Below are 20,931 nucleotides of genomic sequence, written 5' to 3'. Positions count from 1 at the left end.
AGGGCGCATTTATGGTCTGCCAAAAACTATTCATGTCACACTAAGGATCAAAGGAACTTGATAAAAAAATGGCTCGCTCTGATGTACAGAAGTTGGTGCTCAGCAAAAAAAGGTATGACATGAGTTCTTTTTAGTCCTGCAAAATTTTAGAAGAAAATTATTCTGAGATAAAAGTGCACTATCTGAAACAGCCCTGGTGAAGTGATGCTATTTCTACCTCAGTAAATGCTAACAAAAATACCTCTGATGTAAAAGTGTAGTTTGTCTGTGATATTTATATGTACTTAGTTACCACTTTCATTAGTCACCAGATGTCACCTGACATGGTTTGTTTTCCCCTGGAAAACGTTCTTTACATTCCCCTATTCACTGCAAGCATTTTTCTTCCATGCCCAAAGTTCAAGTGAATGAAAATACCTAGATCACTGTGGGACACAGATTACAAAATATTACAGAATAATACAAAACCCAACTATCTCCAAAATCAATGACTGCATTCTTTCAAACAGAAGTGGGTGAAAGCACAAATCTTGATGTCTGAGGACTGTGATGACCATATTCCGCTTATGTTGTGTGTGTTATTTGCTCTCAGTACAGTAAGATCTACAGGAAATGGACAGGCATACCTGGCATATACTCATCCAATGGAAATATAGAGGCTAGCTACCAAGACTTAGGTCTGAAATCAGATTATTCCTTTCAAATGTAATGTTTTTTCTAGATCCAGAAAATGTGTGAGAAATAGGATAGTAACATCATGTCTGTAGTTCTCATTGCCAAAATGTTGCATACAGAAAGCCCATAGATGCTGGCATAAGGCTAGAGTTTCTCATGAATTTCACAACTCAAACACTTACTGAATTTGCAGACTTGCCCTGCTGCAAGCCTACATAATTTCCTGCATTTTTGAAAAGCAGAACACTTGCCGACTAACTTGTGTTAAACTATTCAACCAACAAACAACCGTTTCGAATAAAGTAAAACTTGTATAAGATGTATAGTGCTCTCTAGCAGTGCTACCTAGAGTGAGTCTTGGTAATATTTATTCTTAGTGATTCTTAGATAAAAGAAAGGTATAAATATCCTAAAAAACTGAGTGGTGCAATTAAGCAGTTTTCTTTTGTTCCTAGTATGCTGGCCTTGTTAAGCCTAAACATTTGAAGTTCAAAATTTTTTTAAAAATATATTAAATGGGGACACTGCAACTGAAAAAAATAGGACATAACTAAAACCACTGCAGAGTTTTTGATGTCGCAGATACTGCATCAGGAACTGATTGGATAATAATCAGTCACCATCAGTTCCTAATGCATTGCCTTCAGCATCTAAACAAGCATCTATGAGTTTCTAATATGAACAGCTGCAATATTATGCTTACATATTTGCTAAATGCTCACCCACCAAAAACTTGACAGCTCTCTCAAAAGCACAGTATTACCTTTAGAGGGAAATTTAAAGGTATTAGCACTGTTCAGTGGGACACCTCACTCCCTCCCAGATTAGGGCAGTGCAATTAGAACCAGATTGGGAGAAAAAATTGCAGGAAAAGAGGACTGTTCTTGCCTGAGGTGGTTACCTCAACAATTTATTTCTCTCCATAAAAGATTTGCAAGACATACCTAAAATAGAAAGATAGTGATAATGTCAAGTCATTTATATTGTACCTTATTTCAAACTATTGCAAAATAAATTACAATCTGGTTTGTATTGTTCTAATATATGCACAAAAAATACGCATATTATATATTTGGTCTCATAGATATGTACATATCTATGAGACCAAATGAAAAAGTAGAGAGAAAGGAACCTTTTATTCGCTGATGAAATAGAAGCCACACTGAACTGGAAAACAACAATTCACCCAGGAACTGAATGAAGCATATCCAATTTTAATAGCATATGACATCTGGGTAAGTAGAAGACCACTTACAGAATATTAATTTGACAGATCTTTACAGTTCTTTGGGTTCTTGCATCTCCAAAAGTTGTTTGAGCCTTGATTTAGACCTTACCTGAAGAACACAGCCCTCACCAACACTTTCTATTAACAGCACAATTTCTCACCAACACAATTTCTATTAATAGCACAATTTCTCAGCTGAGCGTTGGTTCAGAGCAAAGCATTTGGACCCTTCAGGACATCCGTGGATATGTTGGAGGTCTCATATCTCTATTTTGAGCATGTCTCACCCCACATGAATTTGTGATCACCAATCTACAGCAGAAATCTGGTTAAACTGAAGCAGGAAGATGAACAGCAGTGTATCAAAACTATCAGTGAACTTCTTTGTATTAATTGCTGAGAAAGATAACCTGGCAAATTTTACCTGCACTCTGAGAGAAAGAACATTACCTCCACAGTTCTCTGTGGGGAAAGTGGATGGCTAAGAATTTAATCATAATGTAACACAGTCAATTGACATTGTTTTATTCATTATTCTTATTCAGACCTGAAGCTCAAAACCTTTAAATTCAACCTCCTGGCTGCCTCTTCACGAGTTTTACCCATTTATTCTACATAGAAATTAGTCTGTCCACAAACTTTGAAGAAGAACAGGGATCTGGAATTCATCTCCATCCCACAAACTGTAGGCATTTTTTTAACCAAAGGTGTGTTTTATCATGTTACATCGGTAGGAAGCAAAATCTATATTCAAATCCTCAATCCCGAATATATGTATTCATAGATGATAAGTGCTGGCACAAGTCCACAGGTTAAAACCTCACAGCAAACCATTCCACTGAGAAAGAAATTTGCATAGCACAAAAGCAGTCTAAAGGCGCCGCCATACATGCAGAGACATGGAGCACCTCCTAAAAGGCAGGAAACATGGCTTGTGGCAAGAGTAATTTTAGGAATAAGACGAGAAGCCTGAGTAAGCAGATGTTGTCTGCAAGGTTAGCAAGGTAAGTGCCAGTTTCACAACACTGCAGTTCATGCAGTGACACAGAACTTATTCCAGCCCCTCTGGGGAATCAACACCACCTGTGTTGGTTTGTATCTGTGATCAGATTAAACTGTGACCTACAATCTCCCTCCTTCATGCAGATCCCAGATTTCTGCACATGGAGATCCATGCTGTCTCCAGCTGGCACTAAGGTTCTGAGGGAACAGTCTGAAGGAAATTGAAGTAGTTTCTTAGCCCTTTTTTTTCCTTCCTAGGAAAATATTTCGAGCCTACCAAGACTTAGAGACACTGGTCTTTCACTTATTTTTTCCCTATTGGCTATCTGTTTAAAAACATTTGTATTCAAGGGGAAATATTTATTACTTTATTTATTTTGACCCTTTTTAGTCCCAAAAATGTATCCAGCGCATCATGCACAAAATGTGAGGAATAACTGCTGCAGAAAAGAGCTAGCAATAAAAGGATGAAATATTAAAAAGTAATAATGGAGAGGAGAGGAGAGGAGAGGAGAGGAGAGGAGAGGAGAGGAGAGGAGAGGAGAGGAGAGGAGAGGAGAGGAGAGGAGAGGAGAGGAGAGGAGAGGAGAGGAGAGGAGAGGAGAGGAGAGGAGAGGAGAGGAGAGGAGAGGAGAGGAGAGGAGAGAGGAGAAAAATGGGTCCCGTTCATTACACTCATTGATTTTTTTAGCGCCAAAAATGTATCCAGCACATCAAGCTCATACCTATTCCTGCAGGAGATACTCTAACCTGAGCAGCTGGCAATGTGTGGACAAGGGAGCAAAAGTGATCCTAGACCATACATATATGCAGAATTACATGACAGATACTGGCCTAGGTGCTGTGGCAATTTTAGCCAGCTTCCCCCATACCCATACACCACAGAGCACAGATTTATTAGAGAAGTTAAAAAGAATCAAGCTCTCTGCAATTAGCATTGCCTAGCGCCCCGCACACTCTGACCTCAGGACACGCAGTTACAACCCTCTCTTCTCAAAGCCCAAGTCTCCCATTTAGACAGAAGCCATGCCAACACTAACCAATAAGGGAACATCCTTCTCAGCAATTATTACAGCCATAAAGCATACAGATAGTTTTCTTAGTTCTATGGGAGCCATTTTACTTTCTTTCAGTCTATCTGTAACAAAACTTTTTTTTTTTTTTTTAAATAAGCATTAACCTTAAGTTTTGCTAAATGCAAATGCACTCCATGAACTTAACAACAACTTTATGGCCATATAGCTACAAAGAGGGAATGAGGGAGAAAGAGGGAGAGAGAGTTCTTACAACAAATACTCCAAACCTTATCACTACTTTTAGGTTTTATTTTAATTTACGAGACTTCAAGGTGACTATATCCCTTGACGTTAATTCTGAAGTACTCTGAAACCCAGTGCTTTTCGGCCTGATAGAAGTTACCTGTGCAGTGCAACATGCAGTTATCTACACTCTAGACTTCCCAGTACTGGGGAGTGGGACGGCAGATCTGGGCCTTTGCTTTGGACCCAATTAACCACCAAGAAATTAGCATGGTATTTCAGGTATCATCAGATCCCCATCAGCCTAAACAGAAATGCCGTGAGAGAGCAAATGGGTGGGAAGACTGAAGGAAGCTGATGTCATTGAGCCCACAGTGTAATCTAATTCTAGATTGTTTAGGCCTCCCATCTCTCATCCTCTTCTTCTCTTCCTCTTTCTAGGAAAGAAAATAGCCTCCACCCTGCTAATGATCCCTCAGGGGAGGCAGCGTCAAGAGGCAACGCTTGCTGCAGCACAGAAAAGCCACGGCTGCTGCTGTTGTGGCACACAGCATCAGGCTAAAAGTATCTGAAGCCTACAGATATCAACTAATCTAGGTGGGTGAGGAAGGAAGCCTCCCCCATGGGAACTCAGCTGATTCAGGGAGGGAGGGGAACAGATTTTCAGTGAAAACAAACCACTGAGCTTCCCAGAACCCAAATGTCCACGCATTCTCCAGAGAGGTTTTGCAGAAAGACAGGAAAAAAACATACTCAAACAGAAAGATGCATAGTTGGAAACATCATTTGAACATGACATTTCACAGTGAAAACATATGGCAGAGGACTTAAGAAGGTTTCACTTCTTATCCCCACCAGCAGGCAGCGATGGGTACCTCTCGCTTTGCTTTTCCTAACTTCTTTGCCTCCTTCTTCCCTGCTGAATACTTATGGCAAGCTTCTGAGGTCCCTCACTGCACCCGCTGTAAAGAGTTAAGGAGGCAAAAAGGGACCATTTACTTTCCCACGACTTTTTTTCTCCCCTTTCACACTTCTGTCCAAGTTCAGGTACTGTCTAATCAGCCTGCAGTGACAGCCACAAAAAAATGGCATTAACTGTATCTTTCCTAACTTGCCTTTTTCTCACTGCCAAGAGAGTAATTTTTGCCCTGGAAAACCTTTGTCATCCCAGAGAGAAAGCAACCTTTCCATTACTCCTTCCCACTCCCTGATTCAGCCTCTGCCAGTGGAAAGTGTGCAAGTGCAATGCTCCACCAGGTTTAACCACAGTGCACCACACTCATTTATGACAGGTGTGACCTGGGACAAAAATGAAGAGGGAAGAAGAAGGAAGTATTTGCTAAGCCAGTAATTAAATACTAACATGTTGAATCTCCCATGTGTCTCTCACTGCTTTTGAAGGCAATAAAATCCACACTGGTCTTTCCTAGGAATCTCTATACATACAAAAAATTATGTGAAGGAGGCATTCCCTACAATAAAAATTATTGTAATTGTGTAAGACCAAAGATCCATCTAATTCACCTGGCAGTAACTAAAACAAGGTGCAAGAACAAGGCAAACACAGTGGTACTTTCCTAAATGCTCTTCCAGGCTCCAACAATTTGCGGCTCATGAACTCCCTGAGACATACGTTCCAATGCATTTAGTATCCCTAACAAATTTATTTTTCATAAACCTGTCCTGTATCCCCTCGAACCTACAGAAGCTGCGGCATCCATAATATCCAAGGTAAGGAGTTCCACAGTTTAACTACACACAGTAATGAAGAATCACTTCTTTTTGTACCTCTGCTCAGTAGAGTTCCTTCAAGCTTTACCTTGTTTGAAAATCTTGCAGCTGAGTATGCATATGAAAAACAGTGTTTGTCCTGAAAAAATGGTGTAAATTTTACCACACTATTCCACAATTCCTGCTGTAAATGGGAGAAAGAACAAAGAAACAAAAAAACATAGGGGAAAAAAAAAAAGCCTAGGCAATACAGAAAGAAAAGAAGGTGACTGTGGTGAAACGGGTCATTGTATCAACAAAGAGAATCTGTAATTCCTACTTTAAGGACACAAAGAAGTCTTCCAGAGAAGTGTACACATCTCTCGAATTTCTGCCCAAATATCTCAGCAAGTGCAAAGATGTTTTAAATGACAGCCTCCCCCTCCCCCCGCCCCGACTGCAGACTTGGAGATGTTTAGATACCATATTTATCCCATCAGGCTCATGAAATAAGTTACACCCAAGAAATGTGCTCCAGAGATGCCCATTTCAGACAGTAGGGTATGAGTAACTAGCACGGAGGTCTATAAGTCTCCCCAGTTTTGGTTAATCCACCTCCCACTCAGACCATATCTCAGCACAGACAGGGAAGGCGCATAAAGCTGTCCACCCTTTTGGATAACTCTACAGTCCTGATGGAGCAACAGCTTGGGGCACACACTGCAGTTAGCCACCCACACAGATAGGTTAATGCACTTTTTGATGATTAATAAACCCAGATCTAACAGCAGAATCAAGCCTTTTGTTCATTATTTTGGAATGAAACATCAGCTAACATTTTTTACAGATGACTGTCAAGGCAAAATCCTGGACTGACGAGTCCTGCTTATCTAAAATGATTTTCAGCTACACCCTTTAAGGCAAAGCCATGTCTACTAAAAGAAATAAAGAAAACCCCAGAATCATAATCCTGGAACATTCAGCTGTGTACTGTTCTCCATGCAGTCCATTATGTCTAGATTTTGCAGAGATCCTCTGTACAGCAAATGCTATTACTGCTCTACATAATCCCTACCCACTGTGGACTAGTTAAGAATGGATTTGTATAGTCTTAACTGCAAATTCTTCTGCTTTTGGGTGTTCTTGCTTAGTCTTTAATAACATAGCTTTGAAGTTTAATTAATCTCTTAACAGTTGCAACCATTATACTTGAGATATATACAAGATGAGTAATAAGCTTGTAAAGTAGGAGTTAACTTTAATCAAAAAAGGGAAAACATGAGGAAAGTTTTATTCATCAATAGCTTTGACAAAATTAACTTTAGTGTCATGCACATCAAGTCCAATTTTCAAATCACTGGAGACTTGACCTCTCACTCCTTCCAGCAAATTCTAGTCAATCACTAATTATGAAAGAGGGAAAGAGCTGCCAGTCAAAGGGGGAGGCGCAAGAAGATTCACAACTGCCAGTTAACTTTACTACTAATATAATGGAAAAAACATGTGCAGAGCAGCCACCCAGAAGATGACTGCCCACAACATTTTTAAGAAAGAGTTACATCAGAAGAGAAGATGGCCACAGAAGATTACACTGGCCCACAGCTCAACTAATCTAATGCACAGAGCTAGAATGAGAGAGACTATGGACACAGAAAAACTGCTCTGACATATACTTTGTCACATTCCCTCTTTTAGAGAAAGGGGAAAGATTAACAACCTATGTGTCAGCTAACAGAGGACATATCTTTATGAGGGAAGCATTTCCAGAATATTTTATATGACCAACCATTTTCTTTGACATCCCCATAATAGCATGATACTCTCAGAGCTATACTGCTCATATTTGCAAAAAGAACACAAAGGAAGACACTGGAAACGCAGACCCAATTAGCAATCTCTTTTTCTGTCTTTCCTGTTGTTTGCCTGATGACATAGACAGAGTTTTAGGTAACAACGTACACAGAAAAATGCGTGTATGTGGAAGTACATAATTCCAATAGCCCCTCTGCATAGTTGGCAATGTGAAGCGTAAACTCACTGCGGCATGCACTTCATGTAGTCAACAATAACTACAAAACTATACATTTAGACTCCACTTCTGCAACTGCCTTTTCTCAGGTACACACCTAAGTTCAGTAAGCATCATTTGCACAGTAAGTACATGTTAGCAAACAGGACTACGAGATTTATCTTCTCTGCAAGATAAAGGAAATAGATTTTTATAACATAGACATGAATTTTTCTTGGGCACAGCAGGTGCTGACAGATGGACAGACACACACCATCACAGCATTTTTGTGTTTTAAGTAGCAGGTTCCAGAATGTTATTCCATGTCACATGGTTACTGGCTGAAAAGCCTTGGCCTCTAGAAGGTTTTTTTCAGATACAAATAATATTCCGTTTTGATCAATTTTTCTTACTCCATCTATAAACTTTTTCTTTCTGCCATTTTCCAATCTATTCTGGCAGCCCTATTATTTCTACATATTTAAGACATTCTACTGGTTCACATCAATTTGTATTATATATGAACACCTATAAATATATATACACACACTTTTTTTTATATATATATATAACTACATATATATATATAACTACACACAACTTCCCTAGACCCAGGGAACTACAGGCCAGCCAGTCTCACCTCTGTGCCTGGCAAGATCATGGAGCAGATCCTCCTGGAAACTCTGCTAAGGCACATGGAAAATAAGGAGGTGATTGGTGACAGCCAACAATGGCTTCACTAAGGGCAAATCGTGCCTGACAAATTTGGTGGCCTTCTATGATGGCGTTACAGTATTGGTGGATAAGGGAAGAGCAACTGACATCATCTACCTGGACTTGTGCAAAGCATTTGACACTGTCCTGCATGACATCCTTGTCTCTAAATTGGAGAGACATGGATTTAACCAATGGACCACTCAGTGGATAACGAACTGGCTGGATGGTCGCACTCAAAGAGTTATGGTAAATGGCTCGATGTCTAAGTGTTAAGCAGTGACGAGTGGTGTTCCTCAGGGGTCGGTAATGGGACCGGTGCTGTTTAACATCTTTGTTGGTGACATGGACCAACATCCTTTAAGTGCATCCTCAGCAAGTTTGCCGATGACACCAAGCTGTGCGGAGCGTTCAACATGCAGGACAGAAGGGATGCCATCCAGAGGCACCTGGATAGGATTTAGAGGTGAGTTTGCACAAACTTCATGAAATTCAACAAGGCCAAGTGCAAGGTTCTGCACCTGGGTCAGGGCAATTCCATGCACAAATACAGACTGGGCGGAGAATGGATTGAAAGCAGCCCTGAGGAGAAGGACTTGGGGGATGTTGGCTGATGAGGAGCTGGACTTGAGCTGGAAATGTGCACTCACAGCCCAGAAAGCCAACCGCATCCTGGGCTGCATCAAAAGAAGCATGGCTAGAAGGTCAAGGGAGGTGATTCTGCCCCCCTGCTCCACTCTTGTGAGACCCCACCTGGAGTACTGCATCCAGCTCTGGAGCCCCCAGCATAAGAAGGACATGGACCTGTTGGAGCAAGTCCAGAGGAGGGCCACAAAAATGATCAGAGGGCTGGAACACCTCTCCTATGAGGACAGGCTGAGAAAGTTGGGGTTGTTCAGCCTGGAGAAGAAAAGGCACCGGGGAGACCTTACAGCAGCTTTCCAGTATCTGAAGAAGGGTGCTTACAAGAAAGCAGGAGAGGCACTTTTTACAAGGGCATGTAGCGATAGGATGAGGGGTAATGGCTTCAAACTGGAAGAGGATAGATTTAGATTAGATATTTGAAAGAAATTTTTCGCTATGAGGGTGATGAAACAGCGGAACAGGTTGCCCAGGGAAGTTGTGAATGCCCCATCCCTGGAACTGTTCAAGACCAGGCTGGACGGGGCTTTGAGCAACCTGGTCCAGTGGAAGGTGTCCCTACCCACAGCAGGTGGGTTGGAAGTAGATGATCATTAAGGTCGCTTCCAACCTAAACCATTCTATGGTTCTATGACAAAAAATAATGTTGAAACAATGTCAAAGTTGTGAAGTCCAGACTCCAAATGTCATAAAGCAGCATGATTCAACTTTGCGTATTTTTACACACTTACAAAAAAAGTTTCTACCTCTTAATGGTGTCTACGGAATATGAAGGCAACAGATGTCAAGATTATATAGGATCCTTTGATCCAAACCGTCATTGAAATACAATGCATACTATACTGCCCATAAGAAAAGTTCAGCATCTTTATATTTCTTTCGCTAGAGATTCTTCAAATGTCAGACATGATAAGAAAACTGAAGTGTTACTTCTTTCTAAATGCAGTACTGCAAGTGATAGGGAACTTCTAAATTCTGTGAGACAAAACATTAGGGTAAGACATGTTTTACCCAATTTACCCTACCTTTATAAAACTAAAAATCCCCCTCTTTGCCATCTGAATACAGCATGTCTGGTCTCTCACCAGAGGAAAACTTTCTGACAAAAGCTACAAGCTTTTGTCATCCAAATCTTTCTGTAGAACACTCACAGAATTCATATTCTTATTCATTGATAAATTGACTTTTATATTTCCAATCTTCCTTCTCATCAAGACATTATAAAGAGGTTTCCAAACTTGGCAGTTGAGAGGCAGAATTTATTATCTCCACAAATTTTAGGTTCCAATAAAAGGTCATTTAATGATGTGATAGATTACATCCCATCCCTGAAGTCTGAGGATCACGAGAGTAGCATCTCCTCTGCTAAGTCAACAGGGACAGCCTCAAAAACATTCTGTCCAGAGACCACCAGGTTTACAAACTCTGCTGAGAAGCCATTGGCACTGCAACTTCTTCAAGTCCTGCTTATGCACTGTGCTGGCTGAGATTGTAACCACCAAAAACTCCAGCTGTTTGTGCCAAAGTCCTTTATGCAGATGCAAAACTGGAACTTGTACATTACATGTAGAAACAGCTAAGGCTCATGGAACTCCAAAACATTTCTAGTTCGACCAGTGTGGCCAGCAGGGTTGTAATTTCTGTGAATCCAGTATCTGGGGTTCTTGGAATTTACCAGCTCTGCTGGCAAAGCACTCATATCTTGTAACTTCCATGCGGGCAAGAATGAGGTTCAAGGAACTTACAAGCTCCCCAGGGCAGCTGGAGGAACTTGCAAATTCAGTTAGACAGATACCTAGTGTTTGTGGCAGTCTGCCAAGCCTTTTCAGAAAACAAATCACAGCTCATGACACTTACAGTTTTTTCACTGTTGGAACTAACAGTGAGGTCCACTGCAGAGGTTAAGCTCCCCACTGAATGCCTGAACAAGAATGTGTCTTTGCTGGGAATCTAAGTTATATTCTTGGCTGTGTATCTACAGGACAATATGAACTTCCCTAGAGATTCAATGGCTGCAGCTTCTACCATATGCCTGAAGGATACTGGAAATGTTGTTCTCATGCAAATTAACCTCCACCGGTAGTCTGGTGAAGATACAATCTGTATCAAGTACCTCACACAAAATAAAACCAGCGTCAGAGGAGCCAGCAACTACTTGAGGTTCCAGGCTGAGTGCTGCTCTGGAAGGCTTGATGAAAGGTGAAGACGTTCATAAACATAAAGTTATTTGTTTCTCTGGTGACTGTTTTCTTTTGTTTGAGATATCCCAAAATATCTTCTTAACTATCATCAGTGAGAACCACTGAACCACAATAACAGAGGGGAAACACTGATCCCTGTGCAGGCAAGTGGGTATGCATGACGGGAGAGATGGAAAAAGCAAGGAAAACACCAGCTACTCCTGGATATGCTGCATTGTGAGATGGGGAACGAAATATCCCACATGAAGGGACAGATGTAACAAAGTATTATCAAATTATTACTTCATTGTTGCTTCAAACAAAGCATACGTACTAGCTTCAGCTGTTATGTGCTTGGGCCTAACCTTGTAAGTGCAGAAGTCTGACAAGTTTTAAAGATTCAGGCTGTTGTTATAAGAATATTACATGTATATGAGTATAGTGCATAAGAATTAACAGATATTCTACTCTCTGACCATTACCACAGAGTCTAACTGGACTTAGTTATGCCTGGAAGTTTCCATCCCACGTCTGCCTCCAGGTGTCTGCGAAATCACTAAGCAGCTTCTGTGGAGCATCTGCACCTCCCCACATCAAAAATCAGTGTTAGATACTACAATCAGCCTCTTCATTCAATCAGATTCAGGACAGGCCAAAGAATACTCTGACCAACAGAAGTGAGCCAAGATGTCCATTCTTACATTAAAAGCAAGAGAGTAGCCCTTGGAAGGGAACAGTCACAGAGATTAGTCAACAACAGTCCACCGAGGAAGTGAAGATTTTGCCTTATTTGCAGCAATTTAGAGAAGCCCAGGATTTTCTGGAGAGGGGTCTTTGACTCTGTGGCCCCAACCACCCTCTGACTTCCCAGTTATGCAGCTACATTAGATGCACATTAAAAGGGACTCCTTTTAGCTCCTAATCCCAGATAGCCCAGAGCACTGTTATCTTTAGTAATTCTGGTTCATAACAAGTGGGAAGGGGTAGCCCCATCGAGCTACCTATTCTTTCAGCTTTCTCCAAACTCTCTTTGTGTAGCTTTGCACAGAGAAGCTTCTACAGAACCCATGGAGACAAATACAGCAGATGCTATCAGAAAGGCCTTTACACAACTGCCTGTGCTCTGTGTGTGTGTGTGTGTGTGTGCATCCACGTATGCATGTGCTTTTCAGAATGTATTTATGTGTGTTCATAGGTCTGTCCATACTTCCAGGACTTCTGCACCCAGAGAAATTGATTTTTGCCTTCTAAGCAGTATTGCATTCATTAAGCAGAAAACAAAAGAGGCTGTAGGAAACATGAATAGGAGGAAGATGCACCTGATAAGCACGGATAAAGGAAACCCTGATTCATCAACACTCCTTAGACTCTGCTTATTACATTCACTTCCCTGGGCAGTCTTCCCTCTCATTTTAATCTTTTGAAGACTCTGCACAGGCAGTTAACATTGATTAAAACTGTTTGCAATCAGTATTATCTACACCTCTTCTTTTATCCCCACTGATATTAATACACACAAAGAAACTTCTCAACAAGAGCCTTTCATACCCTTCTCCTCTGTGTCTCGCTTTCCCCCCACACATGTATCCATTGCCATCTCAAAAAATACACTGGAGTAATGCAGCCACTCCGAAATTCCCTTGTGGTGTATTCTTTGTAAATCTGAAACAATCTGTTATTCCCAGAACCTGAACCTTAAGACAAATCATTGCATTTAGGATTCCTATTCTTTCCAGGTTCAGATTTTTTTCCTCAATTCATCTTACCCAACCTTCTGTATAACCAAACCGAAGCAGAAACAACATTTTGCACAGAAGATGAAGATAGCAGCAACTTCAGAAAATATCATACCAGGACAGAAAAATTTAATCCTCACTAACCAGTCTTGCTCCTCCTAACATCACATAGAAAGACACCTTTGTAGTCATTACAGAAACTCAGGTGCTTTTCCAAATAACTGTATCATAGAGGTTTAGTTAATGGTTTTGACAAGGTAACAAACGAAGCCTCACAAAGGACACAATGTTTGTATGTAACAGCTTGCAACATCACTTATGTAACTTAGTCTGATTCTTTTCTTTTTCATGCAATTTTAAAGAATTAAATTGACTCAAGGGGAGTAGTTATTACCACAGGTTAAACAAGCATAAAATTAATTTAATTGCATATATTAGGTTAGAATATGCTGGCACTCTCCATAAAGACATTATTTTCCTTTTTAAGGTGAGTCTGTTCAGAGGATTCATAAATTTGGCTCATTTAATCCATGAAGGTTCTTTCTTCGTGAACCAGAGCAGAAGACTATGCAAACGAGAAGAGGATTGATGTAGAATTCAGGAAAGAGTTCTTTCATCTAGCGGAGAATAACCTTGGACAAAGTCATCAATTTCAACAGTTCCAAACCAGGGCAAGTTCAGCTATGAAGCTACATCCCAGTTTCATAGATGACCTCTCTTCCCAAACTAAGCTGAAGCAAATGTCCAAATCCAAACTTGAGAATTTTTGGAACAAGCTCTGGATATAAAGTCTGCAGAGCTCTTCTGTACATCATACATTATGAAAACGGTGAAAGACCACCTCCCCGGACGGCACTATGCCTGTGCTCTATGTCTAATATTCCATCTTCTCCACTACTGGTTTGACATTTGAACTATAACTATAGAATCTCTTAAAAAACATTTGCACATTTTTGTTTGCCTTCCAGTAAACGTTCCACTTTCCAACCACTGTGAGCACCGGAGGAGACACACCTCATACTGCCATTTTGCCACTAGAGGGCAGCTCTATATTTCTAGATCTTTTTCATTGTCTCAAAGAGGAATTAATGTCATTGCATTCCTAAACAATGGATGCACAACATATAACTTCGGCTCAAGAATCTTATAAAAGCCTTCTTTGTTTTAAAGTAAAACATAGTGGTTACCATTTAATTCACTGGTTTATCGTGCATTTATCTTTGAGAGGTATGTAGTAACCCCGTATGCAGGTTTCAGAGGGAACTACGCTGAGTTGACTTTCTAATGGAGAGCACCATTAAGGAAATATCTTTTTACTTTGCCAGGGTGCTGTTTGTTTCCATGGTGGATTCCCGATCCCATAGGCTTATGGTATTTTCTGCTGCTTGTAAGTCCATATGCTTTAAACAGCAACAATAGCAATTTATCGAAAACCATGTTTCTAAAGGTCAGCATTCTTTTAATATGCACGTTTACATAAAACCACAAATCTATGTTAAGCAATTTTCACCAGAAAAGAACTGGCTGGTTCAAGTTTCCTCATTTTTTTCCTTTTAGTTGTTTTTTTTTTTTTTTTTTTCTGCTATCAAGTACCCTATCATCTGGATAAATCTCCACCAATGTTAGACAGTGCCCTCAAATCAACATTTGCATTTAGATTTGCTTGTTTGTACGTTCCCCCCTTTCAGGCTCACCAATCAGCCGACAAATGATCGCTGTCAATCAGATCACGGGGGCTCTGCCACATGGGGAGTGCAGTCCCACTTACCTCATACTCTGCTGCGTTCCTTATCAAGCTCCAGGGGCTGGCAGGCTCCACAGTAACTTCACATGTAGCTTGAAGTTCAATTTCCGCAGGACTCTAGCCACTGATCTGTATGGACATAAGCAGAAAGCATCCTTCAAATAAGCCTCACAGAGGTTTTGCTATCCCATCCTTTTCATTTTAAATGACTAAACAGACAATGCATCACGTTACCACATCTTTCATTCCCTTTAACTGAGAAGTTCCCCTAATTTTCGTTCCTTATTTCTCCGAAATATTTCTCTGAAAACTCAGCCAGAAGCTACAAGGATTACTGGCGTTTTGAAGTCAGCTCTTAGTATGATGCCACCAGAATCAAAGGAAGCATAGATTGAATTTCCAGCCTCATTCAGAGACCTAGACCCTCTTCTGACCTCATCCACAACACACCCCACACTACCGCACGGCACTTGGCGCAACAGAAAAGGGAAATTTTTCTGGGGCTACCGTATTAAATTACTACGAGAATACCCCACTGATAATAATATGTTGTATAGGTTTCCTTTCTTATTAGAAGCCCTACAAGTCAAGCCCTACAAACCGAACACTGGATATCTTCCATGAATGGAAAAACACACTGACACAAAAGTTTATTTTAAAAGATACCAGAGGGGTCACTTCCAGATTAGGCCAGATTGAATTTTCCTCACATTCTGTGAAACTCTTCAGGAGATTTGTCATGGCATACCACAGTTCTCCAGACAAAAAGCAAAACATACTGTATAGAGCTTGCAGATGTAAGAGTTGAACACTTCTTTTTAGAAAATACCAACCTACAATAACAAAACTTTTTGCTATTCACAAGAGAATCATTGAGTATTGCAAAACTTGATAATTACTGATTCATGACAGATTTAGGAAAAACATCAGCTTAAGTAATCAGGTCAGGGCACTGCTGTTGACCACAGTGTTGGCAAAAGAAACAGTTTCTTTCTTCATGTCTTTCATCAAAGTTTAACATTTCACAGTATTTAGCTTTTAGCACTTCATTGGTCCAGACCAGTAAACAACTGATAGCTTGAGAACTAGAAGTTAAATTATGAGCAAACATCTCTATTTAATATTATCTCTTAATTTACTTACACTGTTCAAATGCGTTTAAATTCAAGACAGTAAAATTGCTGAGGATCCCTAATATTTGTAAAAAGATTTATTACTACTGTTAATAAATTCACAAGATGATTAATCCCTTACATAGCCTGTCACAAAAGGTATGCTATGTCACATATTGCCAACTGGGAATAAAGATTTCATTCACATCCCAAGGTGGACAAAAACCAAACCTACTATTTTGTGAAGGAAATGTATGTTTGATCTTCCTTTCCTCCTAGAAAATGAAGGAGGAAAAGTTGAGAGGTTTTCGCTAATAAAGATTACTGCAGATAAATCCATTCCACTTTCTTCTATGCCTCCATGATATTCTTTGTCTGACACTGGGGAATCATTCTGAAAAGGCACCAGTGCAGTGCAAGAAGGTCTTCTAACTCCAAATGAAGTATTGTAATAGCTCCGATTTACCTTCCTTAAGACACACACTTAAACAAACAAACAAACAAAAAACAACAAAACCCACTACTCCTAAAACTGGGAAACTTTTAATCCACCCCAAGTAAATATTTATGCTGTAGAGCAGATATTGTCCTGACCACTTCACCTAACTATGCTAAATGTGACTTACACAACAAAGTATGTTTTAGCAATTTAAACCCAGTCCCCAGGGGCCAACTTTTAAACATCACAACTTGCTACACTTCAAGCCTACATCAGAGATACATTTCCTGCATTATAGAAGACTTTTACTAAATAGTGACAGCCACGTTGGAGATGAAAACGGAAGTTAATTGGATAAAGTGTGTCAAGAATCTGGAGTAATTCCATCCAAAGTAATGCCTTGTGCCAAAGCCATAAGCTGTGATTTCCTACATAGAAGTAATTTTCATACACATTTGTTCTAAAACGAATGTTATGTGACTGCTACTTTGAATCATTATTAGCTCGAAAGGAATGTTGTAAAACCACTCAACCCTCTACCTTCAGAGAAACAAAATTATATATCCTCTTATAAAATTTCCTGCTAATTAAAGAAGCAAGGAAAACCTTTGGTGGAAGGCAGGAAGCTATAGGACGAATAACTGGTGAGAGCGTTTTACAGCCTTCTCCTTAGAACTGTCATTAGAAAATTTTCCCTCATTCACAGGATTATTTTACATTTTTTTTAAGAAAACTTCTCATTTTCATACAGTGCTACTCATAAAATTTAGGTGCTGTCATCACAAACCCACCATTAAAACAGACAGAAATAAATGTTGTCTTTGCAGACTTTCAAAGTGGACAGACCGTATTAAGCACAAAGAACTCCCTTCTTTATAAGACATGTCCCTCTAGATGAGATTGAGACGCAGTGGCAGAGCAGTCTTGAGTACTTGGACGATGACTGCTAGAGCTCAGAGTACGTGGCCTATTACTCTGACCTCCCGCAACCCCGAGTTTTCACTGATCTTGTGATATACATGCAAGTTAACACACATACACACTCACACACACCAATTTCATTCTGTTTCCACCCAGGGTCAGAGCTGATTCTGAGTTAATGCTAAGTTCAGTAATTATTACAGTTTCCTGAAAACAGTCTTAAGCAATGACTCCACTGAATGACATCGTGATCCAGTAGTCACGTTTTCTTCTCTTTTTGCTGTTGGTTAATCTTCTTTTGAATCAGCATAACGAAGGGGACTGAAGAAAAGCATGGGGAAAATAAGGAAAGGTCCTTCTTGATAACTGCAGTGCCACACTCTTAAGGCCTAAGTCACCTCCATTGTTTTTGTGCCCTCCCCTTTAAAGCACCAAGGAATTTAGCAGCTCACAGCAACCACAAGACCTGTCCCCAAAAGCCATTATGCACAATTACTCACAAAACCATCACAGGCTCCTAAGCCACTGCAGTTGGACCACACGAGTTTCAGTGCATCTGCAGTGGAAGAGAGAGAAAGAATCTGACCCTTGGTCCTAAAGCAACAAGTGCCAAAAAAAGCTATTTTACATTCACACAATCAAACAATCTACAGGCTTAATTCATTCATCTTCAAGATGACATGTTTCTTAGTGTCCACAGCTTACTTAAAGATACCAGCCAGAAGCTCCAGTAACATTCAGAGATTTGTATATTAAAGGCCTTCCTGAAAGACTTAGACATTCCAGGTACTTAATAACTTGAGACAGATAATTAATAACTCAGCCACAATTTGCTGACAAATGTTGAACCAAGAGCTCTCCTTTGATTTGAGAAAAGCACAGGCAAGCTCAATCAATTATGCTTTTCCTGCTCTAGTGTTTTCTTGCAGAGTTCGAATTTATACGATAAAAGTCTGTTCTCGCTTAGAGACACACATTTGAAAAATGATTGATGAACATGAGCATAAATGACCAAGGCCTAAAACTCTGTCACATTCTATTAGTGCTTCTAGAAGTGAAAATTTCTGCAACCACAGTTCACTGTTTAAAGTGCTATCAAACATTACAGTGAGAAAGGCACTTTTTTTCAAGAGCTGGAAAGCAAAAACTTTTTCTACATAAAATGGGATAAAAGGTAATAAATAAGTAGTCTGGAGGTAAGTACTAGTAAGACCCTAAGTAGGATCCAGGTAAATACATTCTCCTCCTTTGCACTGATGCAAGTGAATTTTTCCACATGCCTCCTTCTCTTTTTGTTACTGTTTTATAAATGCATGGAAAGACACAAGGACAGACTGGTGCTCCAACTGTAACTTGGTCTGCACAAACCGTCCAGTGCTTTTCTTAAAGCATATACTTATCCTTTATCTTCTGTACACTGAATTCATGTTCAGCAAACCATTTTAACCAACTTTAAGGAGCCTTCTGCAGGAAATGGAAGCACAGCATACCAAACGCTCCCTGGCTAACACAGGAAATGGCAGAAATGTCCTTTCTGAGAACTAATCCCCATGTGGGAACCTCTTTGAGTGTGCTCCATACAGTCACCTGACAGCCCTGGGAGCTACCAGGCTGCCTCAGAGGCAGAAGGCCATACCTCAGGCGTTGTTCTGCAGCCTCCAAAGAGGGATACTTTAATATCTTAATCTCCAGAACTGTATTTACGACCTGCAGCTGTGGTGCCAAAGAGGCCCACAGCCTGGTACACACTGAGGGCTATTGTTGGCAAAACAGAGCTCTGAGGTTTCTTGAGTGACATAAGCAAGTTAACTGAACTACACTAGGCTGCTCTGGATAGGGGTGGAGAGGGGTGTTCGTTTTTCTTTGTATCAGGCAGTTTATTTTGGGCCTTTATCACTTTTGGTGTTAGCAGTCTTCTAAATTTTAATAGCCCTTAAAGCACAGTAAGGTGTGAATGAGCAGGCATTAACTTCTCAGGGATTTGGGCTTCCAGGGAATGAGAACTCAGACTGATCAATTAAAAAAAAAAAAAAAAGAATTCCCTTATTCCGCATAATTTAAAATGTGTATATATATTATAAGCTATGTGCTAGTTTATTACACAGACAAAACGTTTGGTATTGTTCTGCAGCCACCTAAAAGGGATACCTCAATGACTTAGGGCAGTGTTGTTCCCTCTGTGTCACTTGCAGAACTGAGTTCTTCCCTGATGCAGTTAAACTCCTACAAAGAATATTTTGGGAGCATGCAGAGATAAGGACTTTTCTGAGCCAGCTTTCAGTTGTCTCTTCTTCCAGCCTTTTCCAGAATTTTGATGGCTTTTCTCTGCAAAGAGGGGCAAGAGGATAACCCCTTGAATCTCACAAAAATGAAAATCCCCACTGTTCTTTTTCTTCAATAACTAACAGGTTAACTGGGCAGGTTGTTTGCCAAGCTCACCCCTACACAATATAAATAATAAATGCTGCTCTTTTTCTGGTATTAATAAATATTTCTCAAAAGGGAAAGAAAAGAAAAGCAAACTCAGAGAGTTCAGAAGATGCTTATGAAACCAAATTATTGTTTAACAAATCTACTGATCTTGATGTTTATGAATTCTAAAAAGCAGAACAGTCATTAGCATGAGTTCTGCCCCACAAATCTGTTCTTCTAAGGTCCTCTTCCACTGCAGCATTTCTGAGATGTCTCATTTTTGTTGTGCTGAAAGATCACAACACTGTCATGCTCCATTCTAGATCCATGGGGTTCTGCAGAAAGCATTAGGTTACAGTTTTCAAATACGGATGTCTGTCTTGAAGGTGTTCAGTACTTTCTGAAAATTGGGAATACTCGATGTCCTCTTGACTGAGGAAAGAAAAGGTTGAATTATTCAAAATAATTTAAAAAAAAATCTGGAGCTCAATATAGCACTGGAAAATTGTGAAAAAGTAAAAATAGGGCATATTAACAACTTTAATAGCCTGCTGAAGTTGACCTGACAGTTAGAAATCCATGTTAGTCATACATACATATTCTATTCCACTCAGCTCACATTTACCTTTCTCAGAAATTAAAAAGACTATAGGACAAAAAGAGACACCTACTGCTCAGAGGAATGGGAAATTGATTTCCTACATGAAGGGAAGATAAAGAGAGGACACAGAGTTTTTACTCATCCACACTCATTTTTCTCCCTGAAACATTGCAGCAGATTAAGTTCTGCCTGATTCTACTTTCAGTCGAGTCAATGGCAAGGTGCCCCTGCTGGCCTTACCTCCCCTGCCTGAAGTCAGCCTCACAGATAAGCATCCAAATTCCACCAACTTTGAAAGGGATCTGGGTATCTAAGACAATTAACTGCCTTTGGAAATCCTAGATACGTAACTGAATGCATTCACCCCACTTCCCTGTGCAAGTATCACATATTTTCTTCATTTCACAGAGAGTGTACCAAGAAATAGATTAAATGATTTGCATAAAGCTTCACGAGAAGCCAAAACTAGAGATGAAAACTGTCTCCAACATATTCTGGGTAATACTGGATCTGAATTCTGGCATTTCTATTTTGCCTCTTAGCCAGAG

The 20,931-nt window shown here is 40.1% G+C and overlaps 1 long non-coding RNA gene across 1 annotated transcript in view; it reads right to left on the bottom strand.

The window, feature by feature from the left end:
* Positions 1 to 17,880, bottom strand: part of LOC309670140 — a 94,404-nt gene extending 76,524 nt beyond the window's left edge. Inside the window, exons 1-2 of the long non-coding RNA XR_014268973.1 lie at positions 17,871 to 17,880; positions 14,923 to 15,027 (exon numbers count right to left, since the gene is read on the bottom strand). This is a non-coding gene — a long non-coding RNA (uncharacterized lncRNA). The remainder of the gene's footprint in view (positions 1 to 14,922; positions 15,028 to 17,870) is intronic.
* Positions 17,881 to 20,931: the final 3,051 nt, after the last annotated feature.

The sequence above is a fragment of the Vanellus vanellus genome (genome assembly GCF_965231255.1).
Source record: "Vanellus vanellus genome assembly, chromosome: 3".
Lineage (NCBI taxonomy): Eukaryota > Metazoa > Chordata > Aves > Charadriiformes > Charadriidae > Vanellus > Vanellus vanellus.
This window is presented reverse-complemented; position numbering and strand designations above follow the sequence as displayed.